The 7,797-nt window shown below is 41.7% G+C and overlaps 1 protein-coding gene across 1 annotated transcript in view; it reads right to left on the reverse strand.

The window, feature by feature from the left end:
• The window catches only part of si:ch211-168d1.3 (ras and Rab interactor 2), a 30,199-nt gene extending 26,405 nt beyond the window's left edge, over positions 1–3,794 (reverse strand). Inside the window, exon 1 of the mRNA XM_039599852.1 lies at positions 3,727–3,794. The gene's annotated coding sequence lies outside the window, so the exon portion shown is untranslated. The remainder of the gene's footprint in view (positions 1–3,726) is intronic.
• Between the last annotated feature and the right edge of the window lie 4,003 nt (positions 3,795–7,797).

Consider the following 7,797-nt stretch of genomic DNA (forward strand, 5'->3'; position numbering starts at 1 on the left):
TGCCCAAGACTGCCCAAGCAAACCAGACCGCCCCCATAACATGCTGAAGGACTTTCGTTGATGATTTACGCACCTTAACCATTGCATGGGATGAGGCCGAAGAAGCTGTAGCTGATCGATTACACCTGCAGAGATCTGCCACCCAATACGCCGAACAGCGTGGGAGGGTAAAAAGCCTTAAACCTGGATTCCTCTTAATTGTTAAAGGAGGCCAAAATACCTGTGACTACAAAGAGTTCTGGCTCCATAGAAGTGAAAACCGACCTCAGACTACTTTAAGCACTTCCCTGATGACTTAATGCTCTTAATTGCTTATTTGAGGTCATATAGAATAATATACATGAAATCAATTTTGGAAAATTTGGCCACAAGTTTCAGAAAGGAGGATTATCCAGGATGTGCTCATAAATATGGTTTCACAGTAGGATCAGCCCCTCGTTTATCACATCCAAAATACCAATATAGGGATGGAAACATCAGCTTGAATCAGACAAAACACAATAAATAGTAATAACATTGTCTTTTGCAACCAGAGGTGTTGCCCCTTGTGGGTGTTAGGAAAAATGCAGGTGTAAGTACCTCCACTGTTTATGTGGTCTATGTCCTTCTGCAGTCTATGCCCTATAACATCTATAACAGCCTGATCTTGAGGTTTTAGCTAACTTCCTTTAAGAGTTCCCATCATTAGCCAAAGCTGAAGTTAATAAAATCTCCTATTTCTTGATACTGCCTGTTTCATCGAGCTGTGGTCGGCTATCGGCCATGCCTAACTGTCCACTGTCAGAAATTTCAAACCTAATTTCAATCAAGAAAATCCCATTTTGTTGGCTTGAAATACGAAGACTGCGTTTGTTTACTTCGAGTAGCTATTGTTTCAGAAAATACTGAATTGTGAAGCTGCAAATCTGCCACTGCTATCTTGGCAAGCCTCACGACAGGCAGTTTTAAATGAATAAAACAAAGGATGAATGTTTATCCTTCAAAAAAATAAAAAACTCAGACACACTTTACATGTGCGTCACAAGTCAACAAGCAGCATCACTGTAAAAGTACAAGTCATAAATTAAGCTGCTTTAAGAATAATTAAAATTTTAAATAAGTTGTTTGTGTGTATATGTGCATGTGTTTGTGACTCTGAGTGGGTTTGGAGAGTCACATCATTGTGGATCTGGAGTCAACTACAGTCCAATGACCCGAACACACACACACACACACACACACACACACACACACACACACACACACACACACACACACACACACACACAAGGCCACAAGACGAGCAGAGGGAGAATGAGAGAAAAAACATAGAGCAAGACAAATGTTTCACTAGCCACTTCCAGGTCCACCTTACATAAAATGCAATGCTGCCCACACACACACACACACACACACACACACACACACAGACACACACACAAACACAGAAAGTCTTATGTAATTCCCTCAGAGAAAGAGAGAGGGAGAAACACAAAAGAAAGATAAAAGATAAAACGATGAAAAGAGAAGAGAGAAAAGCCGGCACTGCAAATTAAAGCTTGGATAAGGAAATCACAACATCGGTGGGCCCGCAGCGCTGCGAGCTGGCAGATTGGAAATGTAATAAGCAGAAGGAGACGACGCACGCTGTATATCTAACAAGGTGTTTTTGCACCTGAGGGCAGCAGCTGCAGCATAAGCAGCAGCAGTGGGAGCCCAGCGGGGTAGAGCATAAAGTCTGATGCTGCTGATCGCACTCAGCACTTAACAAGAAGTAGATGAAGAGACAGTTAGGGCAAGACTTGACTGAAGCGGGATGGGGAGAGGAGGAGGAGGAGGAAAGGAGTGCTGAGCCCAGTAGTGCGATTCAGTGGGGAGTTGTTGAGGATTTTTAGAGAACCTTAAATTATGTTCCTCTTCTGGGAAAAAGGTAGAGGGGAGAAGAGCTTGTACAGTCAAAACTGGAGTGAGTGCTACAGAGGGGGGAAAAAAAGAGAAGCAGCAGGCTGTTGGTGGGTAATTCGAGCAGGAAACATCAGATTTTATTGTGCAAATAATGACTGACTGCTGGAGAAAACCTGACTAAACCTTTTGGAGAGGAGATGAGAAATTTTGAAAGAAATTCGAACATGAGCGCGATGCTGCACAGAAGGACTGTGAGCGATGACGGGCTGACGGAGTGACTCAAACCCTGACAAAGGACGATTTTACAACAGATGTGAGAAAACACAGCAGGTGCAATAGGTATCAGTGTTTTGTTTAGATTTCATAGGCAGTGGTGCATCATAAATGGTGCACAGAGATTACATCACCACCTGTCTGTCACTGGACAACAACTCAGGACTCGAGAGAAAAACGGCTTTTAGGGCTGAATGTGAGTAAGTCACATTGTGGGGGATGAACGAGATCGCTAACAGTGACCAGCTGCTATGCTAGAAGCTCAGCTTCATGCAGATGGTCAACATCATGGTGTCCAGATTTGCAGGACACAGTTTGTCCGCCTCCACAGCAGCGTCCACTCAGGATGCACAGAAGCACAGTGGCGCCCCCAAGGGATCGAGCTTGTTTGAAGACTTCACAGACAATGAACCCAAAAAGCTTTGCTGTGTCATGCATGTGAGGAAGAAGAGTATTGTCAGGTGTGCAAGGCAACTACTGGTTCTACAGCCGTGAAATATGATTGGTCTTCTGGAGCTTCTACCCGCCCACCCCCACCCCTCACCAACACCACTGGTCAGCTGATCTGTACAGCTGATCTGCAGATGTACAGCGCCATTGGATCTAAGAGTGGATAGGACTGTGCATTGCACATTAACTCAATGTGAATGGACTCATTACCCTTTAATTATTGTTTTACACCATTATTAGATATTGAAAGCAAATGCTTTGTACTTTAATACATTTCATGTAGATTCATGTTCATTTTAAATATATCTCTGAAAATAAAATAATCCCACGTTATCAACAGCTCAGGCTACTGGTGGTAGAGGTGGTGCAAGGTGTAGGGGATGTTATCTTGACACACTCTGGGCCCTTTAGTACCAAATAAGAATCCTTTAAACACCACAGCCTGCCTGAGTATTGTTGCTGACCACATCCATCTGTTTATGACCACAGTGTGTCATCCAGCAGGATAACACACCATGTTACAAAGCTCAAAATATCTCTTGAACTACCAACCTCCTGAGCCACATCCAGACCACGTGGCACATCTACAGTCCCATTAGTGGTGAACAGTGAGTTTGTGTTGCAATTCACTGTAGGAAAAACCATCCAGTGCTGCAATCAATGCAAACAGTAGCTTACCACATAGATCAGTGGTCCCCAACCCCCGGGCCACGGACCGGTCTGTGAGTTGTTTGGTACCAGGCCGCAAGAGTTGAGGTTCAGGTGTGAAATTTATGGCTTTCAGGGTTTTTATCGTTATTTTTTTATCGTTTTTAGTGTTATCGTCAGTGTCCCTGGGTCTTTTCCCGAGCCGAGTGTTATGAATAAATCTTCTTTTTTGGTGCCGGTTCTGGTTTTATTTTGTTGTATTTATCCGCGACACCTTAAAGGCCGGTCCGTGAAAATATTGTCGGACATAAACCGGTCCATGGTGCAAAAAAGGTTGGAGACCGCTGACATATATGATTAACTAAAACTTGTGCATCCTTTCTTGCAACAAACCATAGATGTTTGCTTTGACAAATTACCTTCTGTTACAGTAAGGAGGAAAAAGTCCTCTTGCACGAACTTTAGACCTACCTGAGACACAAGTAATCCATCAAAGAAAGCCTAGTGTTTTGCAGTCACAAGGAGGGAGAACATTTAAAAATAAATAACAGACTGTGTGATAAAAAACCTAATGTAATGTAACATTAGTTATAACCAAAAACTTGATGAAAAATCCAGAGTATTGCAAAAAAACAACCCTCCTGAAATGTGAAATCAGTCTGTCCCAGCTTGTTGCATGCTGCCCCTTTATCCTCCCTCCTGCTTCACACGGTGGACTCCTGCATTTCCCAGCATTCATTTCAGCAGCCTCCAGAGAACACTCATAAACTTGTTTTCAGCTGAGTTTTATGTGTAGGTGGATGTAGCCATATAATGACAGAGGTAGTAATAGCAAAGCAGCGCAGGCGTCCAGTTAAGCAGAAACCTCCACGATTTACACATCTGCAAGCTGTGATCTGCAAGCCTGATCAGTTATCCCAAATAATGAGACGGGAAATGCTGCTGGTGATTGATGCACTGTCAAAAACGTCAAAGAAAATTCTAAATCATCAGTACAGTACTTCGCATTTTGCCAGCTATTCACAGGGGAAAAAACAAACCCTAATGCAATAAGTCCAGGGAAAGTTAGAGAGGCTCCTGAGACGGCAGCAGAGGAGGAACGAGGCGGAAACTTAAATCTCAACAACCCACCCACTTTTCACTGAGCTGATGCGGCTACGCTGCCTTCAACTTCTGCCACACCGAGTGAAATCCACCGAGTTCTCACAAACGTAAACTCCAGCCAATAAACATGCAGCGACAGTAATGCTGAAAGCAGATAGCAGTGCCGTGCACTTTGCTCATTGTTACATCCTACATACGGTATTTCCATCTGGAGTCTTTGATAAGCAGGTGCTGGAAATTCACCTTTTTTTTTTAAATCATCTTTTACAGATTTTACATTTAGCAGGGACATTACATTTCATGGATATACGCTGATGTTGCAGCTCTGAGAAATCCACAGGATGCACAGATTTCTGCACGTTTATAGCAGCTTACCATCGACAAATGAACATGACTAATAATAAAAATTAACAGGTTATTGTGCGCATTTATTAATCACATACAGACGAAAATGTATTTTTCCCAACTGCTGTTAAACAGAGCAAGGAAAGTTTAACACAGATTTTCCAAACATCCTAGATGCTTACATTATTTCACGTTCCCCATGGTATCAAAATTTTGACCTCCCTGATGCTGAAAGTCAGTTGTGTGTTCTTTTTGCTGGATAACAGCCTGCAGTCGTTTGTTGTAGTTTTCAGTAAGTATCACTCACGTCTCCTCAGCAATCCCAGCCCATTCTTGTTTGATGAAATTCTCAAGCTCCTCCAGGTTTGATGGTCTTCTGGCACAGACCTTGCTCTTCAGTTCACCCCACAGATTTTCAAGTTGGTGCTTTATGCAGGCTAGTCAGTAATGTTCACTGTGGTCTTCTGAAGGTAGGTCTTTGGGTCATTGCTGTGTTGGAAGACTTGGGTTTTTCCTTCTGAATCTTCACATATCTTTCTGTCATGATTCCTTCCACCTTGATAAGATTCCTGGTTTCAGATATTCTGAAGCATCCCCACAACATAATACTCCACCATGTTTCACTGTGGAGTTGTTTTCCTCTCCCTTCTTTCTCCAAACATAAGCAGCATCTCTGTGGCCAAAGAGACATAGTTTTTGGGTCATCTGAGGTCTTGTGCCACACTTACAGAGTACATAATCTTTCTCCAGGAGGCCCTTTAATCAGTCAGTAGTCAGTAGTTTTCTTTCCAGAGTCCTTGAAATCTTTGGCTTCCCACCTCTGCCAGGTTTAAACTGTCTAAACTGACTACTTTTGTTTTTGACATGATGCTTTTTCAAGAAACAGCTCCAACCCATGCTGGAGGTTTTATACTGTGTGTAAATTGAAAGTTAAGCCTTACTTTTAATTTGATTTTACACATTTTGAGCATCACGAAGTTAAACCACATCATTGCACAGTAGAGGTTTGTGCTATGGCTCAATAAACATCTCATTTTTTCTGTAACTGTATAGAAAAAAATATTCATTAATTCTTAGAAATGCTTTAAAGAAAATGCTTAAAGAAAAGTAGAATGTTTCGAAATACTATGTTGACAATCCCTTAACTGTTAAAAATGACTTTTGACAAAAACTATAAAATTCATAGGCCGAATAGCTGTCCTCACCTGTATAGCATTCACTCCAGCAGATCAGCTGATCTCAGTGCTAACCCAAATCAGCTGTAGGTTCAGCTGATAAGCCTTTCTACATTCAGTTGGCAAATGTAGCATAGAACATGCTTTTTAAGTCTTTTTAGCTCACATCAGTTGCTGCTTATTGCAAGCCTCTTTGCAACCCACTGTCACCACAACACCTCTTCTCTTGTCATTTCAGACAATGTGTCTTACTGCTGCAGCAGAAAAGGTTTTCCTGCTCCGAAGAGGATAGTGGCAGGAAAAATGTGTACAGGCATTAATGTATTGCGATTAATTTATATTTGTTTTTTCTGACCAATATGGCGGCCACATTGCTGGAGTTATGAGCGGTGGCCAGTGGTCTATCAACATGAATGTAACTACACACTGTTATATACACAGCATACGCCAGCTCTAACTTCATAATAGTCGAAGCCTTAACATTTCGAGCAGAGGTACACACACAAATCAGACTAACAACTGTGTACTTAACGTTCAGCATAAATTCTTGCTTTGACGCCAGCCACTCTCTCATCAGTCTGTAAAATCTCTCATTTGCATAAGAGTGACCATGACAGTGGATAAGTATAGCCAGCAGCCCATCACTGCATGCGTAGGATGACTAATGGAACAACATAATTGCAGTGGGCTATAAGTATCCACAGGGGGCAACAGTGGGCACGGGGGCCTGCTGACTGATGACAGGTGTCCGTTTTGATGCCTGCTGCATAAGCGGCATAGCAAAGGCACTCAGGGCCAGTGACAAGGAAGTGAGAGCTGTGTGTTGTGTGTATGTGTGTGTGTGCATGACGAAGTAGTACAAAGGCATTAGTATGAGTCAGAAGCAACACTTGGGCTGTAGGAGAGAAGAAGGACTGTTAGCATAACTGTGAATTTTCATAATTTTAGAAGCATATCGGTTAACTGATGTGGTGATTCAGAAGGAGCATTATCACAAATAGTTCTGTCAGACCAGAGATGTGTGTCTGTGTGTGTGTGATGAGAGAAAAGCTAAATGTAATCCATTATGATGTCAAATCATTTAACTGTTCCATTTTTGGTCCATAGTGTGACACAGAGGTCAGCCTGCAACCTATAATCATTCAGCTTTTGTTGGTGGCAGCTTTACGGATATAATGCATGTTAAAATCTTATGATTATTTGAATTCAGGATAATTTGGCGTGAATAATTGCGTGTTTAGCACTGAAAAGAGCAAATATGAGGTGTGGAGACCACAGTTATTATGAGGCGCAAATCTAATATAGGATATTTTTAGATTTGATACAGATCCCAAATTGGATAAGTATGCACATTCAGACAGAAAAATAAAATGAAGCATGATTTAAACATAAGAAATGAAAAAGATCGTCCACAGTATTGAATTCCTCCTATTAAAACTATGTATAAAAGCACATTTAGACTGAAAATAAAGTATAGTATAGATATAGTACACATTTACAGCAGTCATTAACCCTGAAAAAGGAAAAACTCTGAAAAGCACCTACTGAATACAACAACATACAGATATTTTTCTCAGGAGTGACTAAAAGCAGAGCTGAAAGTATGTGAATGTTAGCACTAAATTCAGCAGGTGAACAGAAACACCAGCTGAATGATAGAGCTGGCTGTTGGCTGGAGTAGATGCACGTGTTAGCTAAACTATTAGCTATAGTAACTCGCACAGTAGTGCCAAGCAGCAGCTCCTGGGGCAGTAAAATAAATTTAATGTGGACATGCCAAAACTTGAGTTCACTTTGAGAGCAAATGTTTCCCTCTAATCAACTGTACAAGGAGTCATGTTTGTCTGAAAGGCTGAAAGTTATCATTATTAGAGAGGTGGATGCTAACACAGGGGGTTATTATGCTAGCTCTCTGCTA

This window comes from Oreochromis aureus, linkage group 3 (assembly GCF_013358895.1).
Source record: "Oreochromis aureus strain Israel breed Guangdong linkage group 3, ZZ_aureus, whole genome shotgun sequence".
NCBI lineage: Eukaryota > Metazoa > Chordata > Actinopteri > Cichliformes > Cichlidae > Oreochromis > Oreochromis aureus.